Below are 17515 nucleotides of genomic sequence, written 5' to 3' on the forward strand. Positions count from 1 at the left end.
GGGCTCATGGAGAAGAATGCAAGATGAGAAATCAGGTCAGATTTCACAAATCCATTCCTCTCTCTCACCCTCCTGTCTGGACTTGCCGCGTGTGGTTAACCCAGTGAAACTGTATCCTCGTATCAGTCGACATAATGATCGATGAGGCTCAGAGTCCCACTGAGTAGAGTACTGATCCACTCATAGGAAAGCTTTGAGGGATATTTTGTTTGACTGCCTACAGCAATTATATAATATATAATAATCAGGGAGACGTGGAATTTGCATTAAACTGATACTGAACATCACTCCATCATTATTCCAGTTAGCTTCAATTTAGAAGCAGCTCCTAGGCAAAACCAAAAATATTTTCTGGAAACTTTTTAAACTTTTGTACTTACTGTGAACAAGTGTAAGATGCTAAATGAAACTAAAAGTTTGTTAAACTTCACAAACTTAACCTTTATTCAAGCCAGTGAAGCTCAGCCCAGATAAGAATCAATACAGAAAAGTTTAGTGTAGTTGAGCATTTCTGCCTCATGGGTTACACAATTCTGAGGGCAAGTAACAGGTCAGAGACTCCAGTTAGTCAATATGTAAGAGACATCCAGAAACTAGACACTGTATTAATTCAAAGACACCCTGAGGCTGATCTGAGCCAAACTTTTCAACTTTAAAACTCTCAACAAGAACAATCATATAATGAAACAATTTCATACTTTGACATGAAAACATACTTTAGACTCAGTATTAAGACAGAAAACGGTCTTTTCTAGACTTGATACTTGGGTTGGGACAATATGCTTTTCTCCCAATTGGATTCTTTCACGATTTTTGGGGTGCCAATTTGCTATAAATTGTGATTCTTCAGTATTTCAGATTTTTGTAATTTTTAGTTTGCTTTTTTAAAACCAGACCATGTGAAAACGTTGAGAGATAATGATGTCTGCAGACTTTATCAGGAGGCATATTTTCCAAAATAATGTACATCACATGTGAGTCAGTTTTCAAGATTTATTCAGGGGATCTGATATCTCAATTTTTTTTCAACCCAGCTTATAAATAAAGAATAAATGAAGGATATAAATTTTGAAAAAATAAATTAATAGTATTATAATAATAATAATAATAATAATAATAATAATAATAATAATAATAATAATAATAACAACAATAATAACGATAATAATAACAATAATAACAATAATAATAATAGTAGTAATAATAATAATAATAATAATAGTAGTAATAATAATAATAATAATAATAATAATAATAATAATAATAATAATAATAATAATAATAATCTAAATTAATAACAATAAATGTTTTTTTCTTTTAAATCAATTCAAAATCTGACAAAAAATCATGATACTTAAATACATCAGTCTTTTCCTCCCACCCCTAAGTTATACTGCTGTATCTTTGTTGCCTTAATGATGCCTTCAAGATCAAATGTGGACTTCAGCTCGTATCTCTGTAGTCATTTTTCAACATGCACACTCTTGTGTTGTGAAACTCTACTTGTTCTACTTGTAGTCTGTACCATGCCATTGATAAAATGAATTAGGAGTAACTCCCTCTTCCTCAAGCTTGGTGTGTCTGTGGGATCAAATCATTTTACGAGTGACCACGTGAAATGTCTGATTTCAGAGCTGCAGTGACAGTCATGACAGGCCAGTTTGGAGCCAAAGAGGCCACTGCTGGAGGTCAGGGAATGATCCAAAGCTGACTTGATCTACTTGCCCTACTGGAAATCTTACACACATGCACACACACGCACACACATGACCAACTCCTCTGCAACCATATACACATACAAGAGCTGCCTTTCATCTCTCCTCAGTCACCACACAGTGACAGTCCTCCCACGCACACAGCTCCACTGTCTGGACACAGATGTCGTTTCTGTCAGCAGCGACTCAACAATGATCATTGCAACACTGTAGTTTGTGCATCAGTGGCCGCTGTGTCTGCTGGGTGTTGCTCTGACCTGAGGGGACCTACTGTAGCTGGAATATTACTGCTCTGCATCACCCTCTTCCTGCTTCTGACAGTTGGCTCAACTGACCTACTTTTGCCAAAACACTCAAACTATTATTATTATCTGCAGTTAGAGGCAGAGAGAGGAGGAAAAAAAATGAAAGGCTTGACAAGAGAAAAACATTTCCGCAAAGATTTGGGACTTCAGGTGTGTTGTGTAATGGTGCAACATCCAGAAAGCCAGATGACGCAAGAGGAGAAATCTTTCTTTATTTGCAGAAATGTTTTAACTTGAAGTGCACCCTCTCTTTAGCGTGGTAACATGTGGAGTTTCTTCTTCAGATTCATCACACTGCTGACCTTTCTTCTACAGTTCCTGTGTGGTACCATGGCAGTCAGAGCTGTGGGCAGCTCTGGGTGTGCCAGGTTTACACTCAGTGGTTTGGATCCTCGCTAACAATGAGGTAATCCAGTTTAAAACATGAACCCTTGCTGGACCACCCGTGAGTCTTCGTAGAAGTGTAACCTGGTTCACTTTTGGAGTTGAAGTTTAGCTTCTTGTTGGATGGCTGCTCTAGACAACTGTTTTACAAGTGATACATTTCTAAGAAGTGAACTTGTTTTAACGCTCACCTCCTCTGTACCTGCTTTCAGCCCAAATGAATCCAGAAGAGAAAAGATTCCTGCTTATTTAAATAAACAGTTGCAGAGGAAGGAAATGAGAGAAACCACATCCCCTATCACATATCTTTGCTTCATGAGGTCATCGTACATGACGGCAGGTGAGCTGACATTGCTGGCACACACCTGCAGTCTGCTGTCTGTCAGTGATGTCTCTCTGAGCCTGGGGGGAGTGAGTCTACCTGTAAAAAGCAACCTGTCATTAAAGACTAAAGGAGCCACAGCGCTGTATGCCTCACCTCTGTGGAGACACCATGACTAATGTTAAGCTTTGAACAGAGGTTAAGCAGTTTCAGGTATCATCAAAGCAACCCCAGAGAAATGTATGGTGTTAGTTTGTAACCTGGCAGGAAATTGAAAGTGAGATAAAAAAAAACGCAGTTTAATCTAGATTTTGGTTTATAAGTCGTCAAACAATGAGTCGACTTAAACTGAGCTAGTAACCAGAGAAGCTCTCAGCCTTCTCCTCTGACATTTCCATGCCACACACTCTCACTCTGACACACCATCAGCTGTGCCTGTACATCCTTTCGCCTTGACCTTCCTGCCCTCTTGTCATGTGGCCTTTCTGACTCATCGTGGTGTAGCTGTCAGACATTTGTCAGGCAGAGACTTGGAACATAGTTGGAAAAGAAGAAGGTGCACAAAAGGATTTATAAGAAAGATACTGAATGTACAGAACAGACGCTGATCTGAACAAAACAAAGAAGTGGATGTAAAGAGAGCCACAGACAGGGTTTCAATGCCGCGGTACTTGCGGAGCAAGAGATCGATGGCTGTGACCAACAGCAGTTGCTACAGGAGGAGGGGAATGGCTCTGCTGGGAGGTCAGTGAAGACGGTTATACCATCTGTGTGTGAACAGAGATAAAACTGGACACAAAGAACTTTTCTCTTTATTCAAACACAATGTCATGTTTCTGTCTCTGGTCGTACAAAAGATCAGACAAGGTGTTAAGGTTAAGGTTGCTGTCTCAGATTATTGCAGTTCTTTGAGTCAAACAACATCATTACATTCAGTAGGAGCACAGAGTTGTGTAATGCTAACCAACCACGCTGCATGCTATTCATTCAGAGGACACGGCTTACATTCTTACAGGCTGTGTGGAGTCCTTTCTGGCTTCCTGTCTATCATTTCAGTGTTGTGCTGTAACTTCTCGTCATAGGGTCTCTGAAAGAAAGAAAGCAACAAAACAGTTAAAAAAAAAGTTTCCAGACGCTAAAATGAAAGAACATTTTGGAGTGACTAGAATCAGGAGACACTGTTTGTAGATGAGGGAGTTGGACCACATGAGCAATGAAGGAGGCACTTAAGAAGTAAACTGTTTTTATAAAGCAAATTTAGTTAAATCTTTCAATTTGAGTTGATGAAGAGGAATTTTTTTAATAATGATGGGTGGTGGCAATTTGTCAAGATGAACTGTTGAATATTCCTCAACTGTATTTCTTTGCATGAGATCCTGTAAGCCCATTTCTGCCTGTTAAAATAAATAAATAAATAAATAAATAAAACTTGGCTTTGTCAAAGGTTTTTTGCTCATATTAAGTCAAATAATGAGATAAAAAGTCAAAACTATGGGATGAAAACTCAGAGTTATGAAATAAACAGAAGAAAGTTCTCTTTATTGTTATGTAACAAAGTTTTTTGTGGAAGTTGGCCAGTGTGCGACCTTCTTCTATCTATTCAGACTTTATTGTCTTTGTCCAACACACCTGACCGGGGAGTGGATGTGCGAAGACTTTTGCCGTTCATAATTATGAGATAAAAACGCAAAGTTATGAGATAGTAGAAAGGAAGAAACCTTTTTAAAGACAAAGCAGTAGCTTTCATATGATGGATTGTGAGCATTGAGACATACTTTAAATGTTGTTAAACCAATAATGTAAACATTCATCTATCTGTTCATTTGGTGGATTTAGTTACCTCATTGTATTTGATTTACATTGCTGGGCAATTGAGGTGATGCAGAAACTACATCAGCTGGAGCACATGAATCTCATAATTTTGACTTTATTATTTAATAATTTCAATTAATTATCTCATACTTATGGCTTAATATGGGCAAAAATATATATCTCAATGTGAAGGTTTTTTTTTCTTTTAACTGGTGGAAATGGTTTTCCATAAGATCCTTATGAGAAAAAAAAATATTCTACACTCATTATTGTTTTTTGTACTTTAAATGTTTACTGAATGAGACAAAGACTTGTGTGTCTTTCATTCTGTGATTTATGATTATCTGACTTTATCCGCACATTACTGGATTTAACAACAGATCACACTGCAACAGACCATAAAGTTTCAGTGTTGGCTCTGTTTTGTGTTGTGTTTTGCTCCAGACACTGTGAATAAGCCGCGTTTTAATTTATACTTCCGGGGGAAATTCTTCAGGAGATTAGAGCCAGTGGTGCAGATTAAACGTCAAATTACCTGTTGCTTTGATTTGATTGGCAGCAGCTATAAATAAATTGTTATGTATCCAAGTAGTAATGTGTGTGTGTGTGTGTGTGTGTGTGTGTGTGTGTGTGTGTGTGTGTGTGTGTGTGTGTGTGTGTGTGTGTGTGTGTGTGTGTGTGAGTGTGTGTGTGTGTGTGGCTTTAACTGTAAGTGTGTATGGTGCTTCCTGTGTATGTGTTTCAGTGCACTGCTTCTTCAGTAAATATAGCTGCTAGTCAGGGGCTGTTGATGACAGCTGTAATTACAGGCTGAGCTGTTCAGCAGCTGAGAGTCGGAGAAGAAGAGGGGTGTGTATGAGTGTGTTTCTGTGCATATGTGTATGTTAGCACTAGCTCGGGGGCTTATGAAAGTCCTGCTGAGATGCTTGAATGTGTGTTTTTTTTTCCTGCCTGTCACGGTCAAATGTGCAGAACAAAGTGGGAGGAAAGTAGATTCATACTTTTCAGGAGGTGATTTTTTTTTGACGTTTCCAATTCAAGTATAAGTGGTCGGTGAAGTTTTGAGAGCAGACCAGTCAGAGTCACAGGGAGAAAAAGACACAGTCAGAAAAGGACAGGTTGAGTTCACTTTGTTTGAGGTGTGTGCCTAAATTTGTGTGGCAGTGTCACTGTGATTTGAGGGATTACTCTGATACAATATGAAAGAGGTTTTTACTTCATCTTAAAGTGAGAGGAGAGGATAAGCTCCACTTAAATGTATTTCTTTCTCAATACAAAGCTAGTTAGCTTAGCTTAGACACAGAAATAGTCATTCCGTCATCCCTCTGTTGTGCATTCATTTACAAAATGAATCTTGCTCAAAAGTAGGGTCTGCAGGAATTTTTATCACCTGTTAGTAAACACAAATCAAACTGGGCTCCTCCTCCTTGGCTCAGTGCCAGCTGCAGCACACACCCACAGCCTCCAACTGTAGCTATGTGAAGACATTCACTAGTCCAGCAACCACCTGCAGCATTGCGTTTCTACATGGGAGAGACTCAAGAGCCGTGCACCTGACTTGGCATGTGTGCACAAGCTAATCACTGGGTTATCTGACACAAACCTGGTTAGCAGAAAGCCAACTCATGTCGCTCTTTGTACTGGGCTGCTCTCCAAGTGTCCGGAAGCAAGTGAAATTTGAGCTTCACCCTCATTTAGTGAAAAGCTTTATCTGTTTGGCGTTTCGTTTCACTTTGGTTGTGTTTTTCTTTCTCCTAGCTACGTCCTCTATTGTAGCCGTTCAGGATAGCTTCTTCCACCCGCTAATCAACACGCAAAGCACTGGGCACTGGGCTGTGATTCGTCCAGAAAAGGCCTGATATAACCAGGCAAAGGAAGGGGCTCAAGGCAGACACTGACACACATGTACAGAGGCCCGGAAGTGGCATTTGAGCAGGATAATTCCTGTAAAAGTTGACATTTGAATCCTGACTCTACCTTTAAGTTGCACCAAACTAAATTAGAAGACAGCGAGGGTCTGAGTCACTTCCTGGGTTCACCATGCTTGAGCGTGCCAGGCAACCTTCAAAAAAAATTAATTGTCCTGTCCAAATATCCGTCCAGTCTTTCGTGCATATTTATTCCTCTTACCTTCTCATTGCTCTTCCTGCATGTCAGCCTCCTGCTCTGAATCTGTTGATCATTCTGTGTGTTCTCTTTCTGTCTCCCCTCTTTAATTATGACAAATTACTGTTAATTAGTAGCTTTCTTGCTGCTGTTTTAGGTTTGCATGGATAAGGATAAGTCACAGAATCCAACTTCAGCACCTGATAGAAGAGATGATCTCTCTCAAAGTCTTTCCATTTGTACCCACACTTCTCAGAAGAACAGCACCAAGAAAAATCTATGAACATCTCCTTTAAGATGAATCATATCAGTGAGTCATTATGAAATCCCTTCCTCTTCTTAAACCAAACTGATGGATTAAAAGGGACAAGCCATTTTCTGCCCCCTTTGCTTCTTGGAAGGGCGAGTTGAATTGGATTTGTATGGACTCAGTGGAACAGCATATCCACTTATGGAGGCCAATTATGACGGCAGAGGCACTTCAAGACGAGTCACTCTACATTAAACCAACTCGTCCCATCAAAATGTATTCTCTCCATCACCTGTGTGAGTGTTTCATGCTGCTGTGTCTTTTCAAGATGGAGGTGTTTGTCTTTTTCATGGTTCTGTTCCACGTAATTTAATAGTGCTTCGCTTTCTGTCCGGGGAAAAGCAATCATTGTAAAGCTCAAAGCCACTCAAGGCGAGTGTAGTGGGAAGGCAGCCCTTGGTGTTACAGCCATGTAACTACAGGTTATCACAGCATCATTTTCCCAACCTGTCAATACATTTACAGGGACAAATAAAACTTGTTTCATGTGCTGGTGAAATGCTGCACCATAAGACTGGTTGTACTGTAACACACAGCTATAGAGAAGCTCCAGCACCTAAAAAAGTGAACATCAAAGTTCTAAATTTAAACCCAGAGGACTGAGGAAGTATCAGCTCTCCCTCCCAAAAATGGCTCTGCTGCTGTCCAGAGTACAAGGGCAGAGAAATGTGAGAGACAGTTCAGAAGGTGACAACTGGATAAATCTGGTGCTGAGACGTAGATTCACCCTGCAGGCTGGAGCAGTGTGACAAAAGAGCAGAGAAAGAACAGCTTAATTTATTAAAGTATGCTAATTCTCATTTATCAAGAGTTTTAAGGGCCTTAAAGTTTTGAACTATAGGTTTACACACCAATCATGACAATTTCATTAGATATATCCAGAGATGCACCAGTCCTGGTATCAGGTATCAGGGCTCTACACCAACTTTTCCCACATATGTGCATGTGCACCAGCACAGGATTTTTTTTATTCTTATTTTTAATTTAAATCAAATTAAATTTGTTCTTATAATTCTTATTTTACTTGTATAATTTTATTTTATTTTATTTGTATTGTTATTGGTCAATCAGTTTTGGTATCAGGACTTAAAAGGTGGATCAGTACACCCCTAAATATCTCTCTCTCTCTCTCTTTTTTTTAAACTAAGGAACAAATACTGTTCATCTCCCTCATGCCTCCACTTTCTAAAATTTCCATATTTAGCCTACCCTTTTGCCATAATGACAGAGAGGGGATGGACTGAGCATCGACCTGGTGAAATGTTCTCATTCTCATTTTCATGTTTTTTCTATTATTTTGATATATTCATACTGATATTTTATGGTGTACCTAATTAAAGCAGTTCATTTTACCAAAGTCCCACCCCTGACAAGGAAAATAGGTGATAACAATTTATGGGGAGGCCAATCAAATTTCACTGGGGCCAGGGCCACCCCAGACCCCCTTTCTGGACATGCCCCTGCAATCACACTTCATATATCAGACTGCACATGGAGGCTTGTGGTGTGTGTGTGTGTGTGTGTGTGTGTGTGTGTGTGTGTGTGTGTGTGTGTATTCAAGCTTTAAGTTTAGTACAAATATGAGGCCTTTGTTAGCATCACTTTTAATCAAGATGTCATACACCTAAACCCCAAACACATGACCCCTCAGAAACTGAGACCGATTAAAACTGGAACTTTAGGGCAAATAACTGCACAAATTTATTGGTTATTAAGTATTTATACGGAGTAAAATACACATTTAGCCTCTAATGGGTTATTAAATTTTTTATGTCATGAAACCTAAATAAAAATGTGTAATTTAAGTCCACGTCCATCGAGAAAGCCCAGACTGATGTCATTTCACCAGACACGAGAATAGATAAAGGACCCAGGGCAGACCCCAGGCTTTATTCATGCTTCCAAACGCGCGTGCTCGTCTGTGCAACACGCACGTGAACCCCCGACACGCACACACACGTACACACACGCAACCCAGCAAGCTCGGGGGGCAGCAAACAAAGTGAGCCCGCCTTCCTTGTGACATCCTCCGCCTCTGATTGGTTGCCCGTTGTTCAGGAGGAGCGCTGCAAACACAAACTGGAATGTGTGTGAGGGGGTTCAGTGTTTGCACTGCCGCTGCACCGACTCTCACCGGGGGAGGAAAAGAGAATAATCCGTCGCTTATCCGCTCGGCTGGTTTTGATTTTTGCTGGAATCACAGAAATTTCTCATTGGTTGGCATCGTGATTCGCGACTAGACACCTGCGTTTGAGGCGAAAACGCACTTTTTTTATTGATTTTACGCATGGATGGAGAGGCGCAGGTAGACGGGCACAGACGCCACTGAGGAGCCACTCGTGAAGTTTTGCAGAGGTAAGTTGAAGCATCGTCAAGTTGAAAGGCATCGAGGATGGGAACTTACATGATTTAATTTCCAGGGTTGCGTTCATTCAGAAAAATACGCCAAATTTATACCAAAGCCGGGGGCAAAGCTTGTTCTCCGGGGCAGTAGGTTAGTGGATCATAGCGATAAGAGCTCATCGAGGATGCATGTCAGTGGAGGATAAACCCAAACAACACAGAGTCCTAATCTGAAATAGATTTATCTCCTCTTTAATTTCTGGTGGGTTTACAAGCGCATTCAGCAAACTATAGGTTTCCCTGCTTTGGTGATGCTTGTCTGGAGAAGTTGTCACTTATATTGAGTAATTGTTCCATTTTTACAAGAGATTTAGCAAAATCTGGCTAACCTTTAAGTCATGTCCACCAACAGCCTCTGCAGTTTTGTGGTATTTGTCAGTGTGTCCACTTGACAGATGATGTGGTCTGAGTAATGTGACGCCTTGAGGTCTTTGTGCTTCCTGCAGACACGTGATGAAGGTTTAAATGAGGAGAAACGCATTGTGAACTCTTGTCAGACACTGTTTATGTGTGTGGGTGTACTTTTACTGTCGGAAGAGAGTGTTAAAAGGACACATGCTCGTCATGTGTGTGTGAGACGTGAGAGAATCAGGTCAGTGATTTTAGAAATGCCCCTCCAGGTTTGTTGAGGATGGAGGTCAAAGGGCATCAGGCTTTTGTCATCTTCTGCACACTGATACCACCCACAGTGGGTCCTCCAGCTGAACCTCAGCAGATAAACACTGAAGAAAAGCACTCTATTTGCAAAGTGAGCAGCTTTGGCTGTTCTGACGGGAGAGTGTTTGCAGCTTTCTACCTGCCAGATGGTTTGCAAATCACTTTTTCTTCCTGCTGTCAAGGCTTTAAATCACAAGAGAGGAGAGTCAATTCTCTGATATTTTGAATCCTGTCTTAATAAAAGTCTGCCAGCAGAACTGACTTTCTGTTCTCAGCTGCATGTCCTCAAAGCTGATCAAAAGAAAGAATTTATTAAGCCAAATAAACCCTGAACACTTGGAAATGAAATCAAAACAACAGGAAAATCTTTCGCCCGGATAAGCATGCAGCTTTCAGCTAAGCTTTCCCCAGGCTGCTCATGCTGTTTTTAAGAAAAAGGCATTTTTTTCAAGGCTAAAATGCTCCTTCAGTGCTTTGATATGGTTAAGTGGAAGTGCTTTGCTTCCCTGCCAGCCAGTTTGGGCCCTGGTTAAGCTGTTTGAAGGGGGCTGCAGACAAGGGGGTAGCGTGTTTGTGCCAAGCCGAGACCAGGCTGAAGGGATGCATGAGCAGCGTCTGTTCCCAGAGTCTCTCTCTCTCTCTCTCACACACACACACACACACACACACACACACACACACACACACACACACACACACACACACACACACACACACACACACACACACACACACACCAGTTCTCCCTCACCTTCTCTCTACTTTACCCCAGCCGGCCTTTCATTCCCTGCATCTGCTCCCTCAGCCCTCAGTCCGCTTTCTTCCCCCTTGCTCTGTCTCACTTATGCAGGGACAAGTCCACACACACACACACACACACACACACACACACACACACACACACACACACACACACACACACACGCTCATGCACATCCACTCATTTCCTCTTACTCTCCAAAGTCTCATTAAAGGAATCATAGCTGTGTGGTTTGGAATAGATTCAGACGCTTCTGTTGCTTTGTTGGGTTTTCCCCTCAAAACAACTAAAACATGATACTGTAATGTTGTTGTCAGCTGAATCTGAGTTAGGAGGAGTTTGGCTGAATGACTAACTTAGTGCTGCAACTACAAATTGAGCTCATCATTGATTAAATAATTCAAACATTTCCAGCTCACATCTTAAAAGTTTCTAAAATAGAAATTTTAACCCTAAGCGAACAGTACTCATATTAGGGGAAAAAAAACCCTTAAAATCCTCATTTTTAAGGTGCAGAAACCCGAGACAGTTTTGCATCTTAACCAAAAAGATTTTTGAAAGTTTCAAACACTAACACCTCTGCACCAATTCTGCCAAGGTCAATTACTCTGTTAAACGGCTGATCATCCTGGCTCCTGTCTGAAGTTTTCACAGTGATCTGCTGACTTAAGTTTAAATGTCATAGAGTAGATGAGAACTACCCCATCTGAAAAAAAGTTAATACGACTAACAAGCCACCGAACTAGGGAATGAAATATTTCTTCATAACCACAAATTTCTTGATGATACTGAATAATTCTGATAAATAGATTAATCAGATTAGTAATTTGTTTATTTTAGACAATAATTGGGTCTTTTTAGCCTCTTTTGGATTAGACATCATGTAGGAAAGACCAGGAATTTGGGAAGAGGGGATGCACTGAATCATGTCCCAAGGACTTGTGTGAAGAGGACTGTAGACTCGGTACATGTGGTTTCTGCCCTAACATCAGAGCCTGTCGAGGGTTTTTGGCTACAAGTTATTTTTCACAGACACATTACTCTGTTGTTTTCATAGTTTTGATGCCATGCTAGCTTCCTCTTTTCGGTCATGTCAATCAGTAGCTCCTTACTAGGGACGTACAATATATCGGTCTTGGCCGATGTTGATCATTTTTTTTAACTTATCAGTGTTGGCCAACATGTAAAAATGGGCTGATAGTTACTCATTAGCTGCTTGCCATTTTTCAGAGCATTTTGAAGGATCTTTCAAGACCCAGAAAATATTGTTTTCTATGACTATGTAAACACCAAAACTACCTAAGAAGAGTGGACCCTCTTTTTTTTATGTCTCTCCTCCTGTTTTTGGTCGTCTTTTCTCACGATCGCCCCACTCTTTCTCTCTGAACTACCTTGACACATCATCTGTGTCGAGATTTTTTTTTTTTTTTTTTTTTTTTTTTACCAATATTGATATCAGTAAATATACGTTATCGGCCATAACAGCAATATTAATATTGGATATTGGTATTGACCAAAATTTTCATATCAGTGCATCCCTATACCTGTCAACTGTTTTCTATTCCTAAGTGTCATATTATGTGAAGAAATTGTTTAAAGTTAAGTTTTCCTGTGTGAAGTGATACATTTTACCACGTTGGATGACTTGCTCTGCAGTTACATACAGGTATTCCTGGTCTCCAGATGATGAGCCATAAAAAATGTCCTGTCTTTTTCTTATGACTTCAGTATGGTTTGCTGTATTAAACTATCTCCTTAAATGCTGACTGTTTTGTGGTGAAATTTGGTACAGTCTCATGATCCCCTGAGGATAACTTTAAACACTTTTTGTATGTCTCTAATCCATAGGAACGTCCTTATGTACAACAGGCTGGCACTGTCTTCTTGTGACTGTTGGCTAATCTTGGTTTTGGATCTGAGCTTTTTAAACCGCAGACATCCTGGTTGTGTTTCCATTTTTTTATCAACCACTGAATTGGAACCATGGGTTGATTGTCCACATTTTTTAGAGATTTCTTTTGATTTAATTAATTCATTGCCATTTTTTCCCTGATCTACAGTGGCTCAACTGGCCGTCTCGCTCAGCTAATTCAATAGACGTTGATTATAATTGCTCAATCATCATCAAACCAGAAGAGGAACTATAGCCTATCAGAGCGTTGTGTAAGCGGCTCACACCCTGAGCACTTGACCTTTTCCTTCCCTCAATCACTCTCACTCCAGCGTCTCAGGCCTCAGAGTGAGCTCGTGGGTGGCTGTGTGTGTGTCTCGCTTGCACATACATATGTTTTTCCATCTGTGAGCACATGTGTGGCTTTTTGGGGGATAATTCAGACCATGCATTCTTCCAAGAGGAGTGTCTCCTCAAAGTTTTTACAGCTGATAGTTATTTCATAAGGCGTGTAAGCTGGAGAGAGCGCTCCATGGAGACAGGGAGGGATGGCTGAACTTTTACTGATCCTCATTCTTCATGAAAGTGAAATGAAAAAGATGATATTTAAGGATAAGCTTGAATCTCTTGTTAAGTTCTGAGGATCCAGACTTCCAAATTCAACTCGACCCTTGGTCTGCGTCTGGCAGGCTTCTTTGAATCGACTCAAAACTGGCAAAAAGTTGAGTTTATTCTATTTGATGAAACTTTTATGCTCCCTGTGGAGAAATTGGGTCATTCGGCTCGCAGATATAGACGATGGTTGTCTTGATGTGTCTGTCGCAGTGCCTGGTATTATTTTAAGAAGCACATTTAGCTGATAACTTTTCACACCTCTTGTTGTTGGAGGAAGTCTGTTTAGATAAAGTGATTCATGGTTTACAAACCTCTGTTTAGATTGTGGTTTAGTGACATGATGCCATCTCGTCTGCTCTGAGTCAGAGGTTATCTGCTCTTCAGATGATGATGGTCTGGCTTTCCTCACCAGTCCCAGCATGTTCTACTCCACAATCACCCCTTCCTCAGAGAGGGGTGGGAGGTGTTTTATGGGTGTGGGGAATTTCTGGTGTGGAGGAGGTGGGCTGTGGCTGTTGCACTCGGGTTAAGTGGTATGTGGAGGGAGGAGCTGGGAGTGGAGGGGTGACTGGCTTAAAGGAATGAGGAGTGGAGGTGGGTTTGTGGAATCTTAGGGAAGGGGATATGAGATGGAAATGAGGATGGGAGGGAGAAAGGGAGGCCTCAAGGTATGCTAGTAACATGTTTCAAGCTGTGTTGCACATTGTATGTCTTAAACTAAAGATTGAAGAGCATCATGGTAGAGCTGTATTCCACATTAGCTCCAAAAACGTAGGCGTACAAAGTAAGTCACTTGCAAGTAAAATAGCTGGCTAGTTAGCATGTTAGAATAGAATAGAATATAACTTTATTTTCATTGTAACAAGTACAATGAAATTGAAGTCACAGCAGCAATCAAGAAAACAAAAGTAAGAAAGTGTATAGAAAGTGCAAAAAGGTCCATAAGAAAATAGATGATGACAACTTGTCCATCATTCTCCAGTTCAGCCAGCCTCCACCTCCACAGGGTCCAGGACTGAGCTTCTTCAGTAGTCTGTTCAGTCTCTGTCTCTTGGATCCTGTCTGCTCACAGCAGGTGAAGCTCTTCCAATGTGGCGTTGGTGTCTGATGTTAGCTCCGTTAGCCATGTCTGTGAATAGCATGATGCTACTCTGCCTTCTGGTATTCCCTCTGTTGCTGGGTTAGCACAGCTAGCTCGTCCATCTTATTGGAGATAGATCTTACGTTCACAATAACGATGGATGGAAGGACAGGTCCATGTCGTCACTTCTTAGCTCACACCTGAGATCCAGCACGTCATCCTCACCTCCTTCTCCTCACCTTGTGGGAAGACATCAGGCCTTACACCAGTTAGCATTGACATGCTACAGGCTGCTAACAGCTGAGTTCACATGTAAACAATGCAGCCATGGTTACATGTAGGATCTCCAGAAAAACACAGGAGAAAAAGTAGTAAAAATATTGTTGAAGCCACAAAAAGTTTGGTGTCCATGACCAACAAATGAGCCATACAAAGTAATGACCCACACCAAATACAAAGATTACGAAAAGAGACGAAAAAATTACAAGAAACAGAGAAAGAAGAGAGAGCTGCTGCAAAAGGCAGCCATAGCCAACAGGGCGGCGCCTTGCAACGATTTCACAAAAGCCTTTTCGAACCACTGTGAACACTGTTTGATCAAACAGCACAGGTCCACAGCTTCAACAATGTAAGAGATAAAGTTTTGCAGAACTCAAATGTACTAGTTAGTTAACTAGCTAGCTTGCTAATTTGGAATTGCTCACAAAAAAGTTCAACTATTTCCTTTAGAGTTTGTTTTTATGTCCCACAGTGCGTTCAAACAAATACTAGTACTGCACCTCTGTTTTCAGAGATGAGAATATGTGACTGTAGCTCCTGTAGCTTTAGCATTAGCATTAGGGATGGGAGTTCATAAGATCCTTTTTAATGCCTTTGTTGATTCCCTTAGCAATTCCCTCTGTGAATTTTCTGTATTCAGAATGTGGGCTTTATAAATTTTCTGTTAATAACATTTCATTTAGTTTACAAGTAAATAAATATGACATTACACTCGGTATGTAACGCTGTGCTTCGACAAATCTTTGGATATGTTGGTGGTGTTGCCACCCTTGCATGATATTACAGCACTGCACAACTTGCACTTTGTGATGTTAGCCAAGTTTTTGATTGCTTCCATTCCCCCCCCCATGTGTTGGAAATTCTGTTGCTGACTGATGAGCGTGATTGGCATGTCATGAGATGTGGATGTAAGGTCTGGCCACTCCAGCATAATGTAGAGAATCTATGCTAATGATTTTGATGATTCTTAACAAGAACTAGTTATTTATACTTAACATTTCTTTATTACGAGGAATAGCCCCTTGAGATAAGTGACCTCTTTTTTGAGGGGATCCTCAGATTCAAAATAACGTAAAGAGCAGAATAGCGTAATACAAGATAGAAAATTATATATACAAATGAAAAAGTATATGTAAACATAAACAGAAGTAAAAAAATTGTCATAATAAAAAACAAAACAAAACAAAACAAAACAAAACAAAACAAAACAAAACAAAACAAAACAAAACAAAATAACAACTATACCCATCCCTACTGTGCATTTGGTAAAGTTAGCAAGGACTGAGCAATGCAAAATACATCCTTTCCACTTGAGGAGTGACAGTCAGTGTTGAAAGTGTTTTTTTATTGGCTTTCTCTTTCAACTCTTGGGTTTAGAGTAGTGTTAATAATATTAGCTTGTAGCATATCCCTGCTGATCATCCTGAGTGATTTAAGAGCTTTTCAGTTGCTCGAGTAGACTTCTCTTAATCATGAACTGTTACACAGACACATTGTTGTACAAAAGGAAAATACAGGCTGTCATTTCTCTTCTGGCAGACTAAAAACACTCTTACTCGCTCATGGCATTAGCATGCATTAGTGTGTGTGTAAGTGTGTTTTTCTTCCTGTGCTGACCGCAGGAGTAAGAGGCAGTGATGTATGAAAAATGATAACTGGAACAATTATGTGTAACTAATGGACTAATGAGAGCCCAGCGCTGTATGTGGGGGAGGGGTCATCAAAGAGAGTGGTTACTGGTCTACCCTTGGGTTTCCCATATTTTATTATTTCATTTTTCTCATCCCTTTCCCCCCTCCTTTCATCCATTCTGCTCTGCTCCTTACACCAGTCCCATCCCATCTGTCCACCCCCCCACCTCCACTTTCTTCCTGGATACAGACGGGGAATTTATGGAGGGGGTTTGAACCCGGTTTCACCCCTCCCCTGTAGTCTCTGAGCAGATCAGCACTGCATTCTTGATGTGTGTGTGTGTGTGTGGTGGTTGTATGTGAGTGTAGTCGAGGTGTTCCCTAATAATCCTCTCCTCCAACTGGGTGACCATGCCGTGCCCCCACACGACACATGCTCTGCACTCAGCGTCATCTGCAACACATTATATTTGTCATACTGGCACACATACACCACAGGGAGCTGCAGAGACATTATGATCGCTATAAGCGTTTCAGGCCTAATCTGATAATCTCTCTGTTTTGGTATTTGTTTTTTCTCTCTGTGCAGCGTCCAGCAGCTGGAAGAGACACTATTGGTCCAGGTCTGTGTGTCATGAAGGTTTTAGGTCTGTTTTTTTTTGGCAGCATGAGAACAACATCCTGTGCCAGCAGCCTCAGTTTTCAGATAGTTGTGCTGTCAAGGTTTTGATGGATATTTCAGCAACCATCAGTGCTGCTGTTGTGTTTTCTCAGCCTCCCTTCACCATCCCTGCTTGGTCGACTGTTATTTCTGTCCTGCCTCAATGTCTTCTTCACTTTTTGTGCTGATTGATCACATTCAGTTCCAGCTTTTCAAGTGGAGACTGCTTCTATCTCTGTGAGTGGTTTTGTTTTGTCACAGAGTGTAGTTCTAGCGAGGCAAGCTGAAGTGGTTGTTTCTATTACCCAGCTGCTTCGGGGATGGCCGTGACACACAGCTGTGTGATGACAGAGGAGTAAAAGAAGAGGGGAGGGAGGGGTTGGCAGGGTGAGGGGGTGACACCGCCCTTTGGTGCTGTGCTGTGGAGTGCCGTTTCTACTCCGTGACGGATGACTCTTTGAACTGAGCTCCTCTTCCTGCAACGAAATATATCTTTAAAGGTCACAGCTGCCCCAAGTGATGGTTATGCTTTGGGAACAATCATAAATCAAGATTTAAATAGATGGAAAAGCAGTGGATGTTG

The 17515-nt window shown here is 40.9% G+C and overlaps 1 protein-coding gene across 4 annotated transcripts in view; it reads left to right on the plus strand.

The window, feature by feature from the left end:
- Positions 1-17515, plus strand: part of ripor2 (RHO family interacting cell polarization regulator 2) — an 85712-nt gene that overhangs the window by 18413 nt on the left and 49784 nt on the right. The window contains exon 1 of one of the 4 annotated variants that reach the window (XM_074687326.1): positions 9046-9309. The exons of the other annotated variants lie outside the window; for them this stretch is intronic. The gene's annotated coding sequence lies outside the window, so the exon portion shown is untranslated. Of the gene's footprint in view, positions 1-9045; positions 9310-17515 lie in introns of those variants that run through there. 4 annotated transcript variants of the gene reach the window in all.

This window comes from Halichoeres trimaculatus, unplaced genomic scaffold (genome assembly GCF_033239565.1).
Source record: "Halichoeres trimaculatus isolate MK-OKI-2021-1 unplaced genomic scaffold, fHalTri1.1 fHalTri1_scaffold_14, whole genome shotgun sequence".
NCBI lineage: Eukaryota > Metazoa > Chordata > Actinopteri > Labriformes > Labridae > Halichoeres > Halichoeres trimaculatus.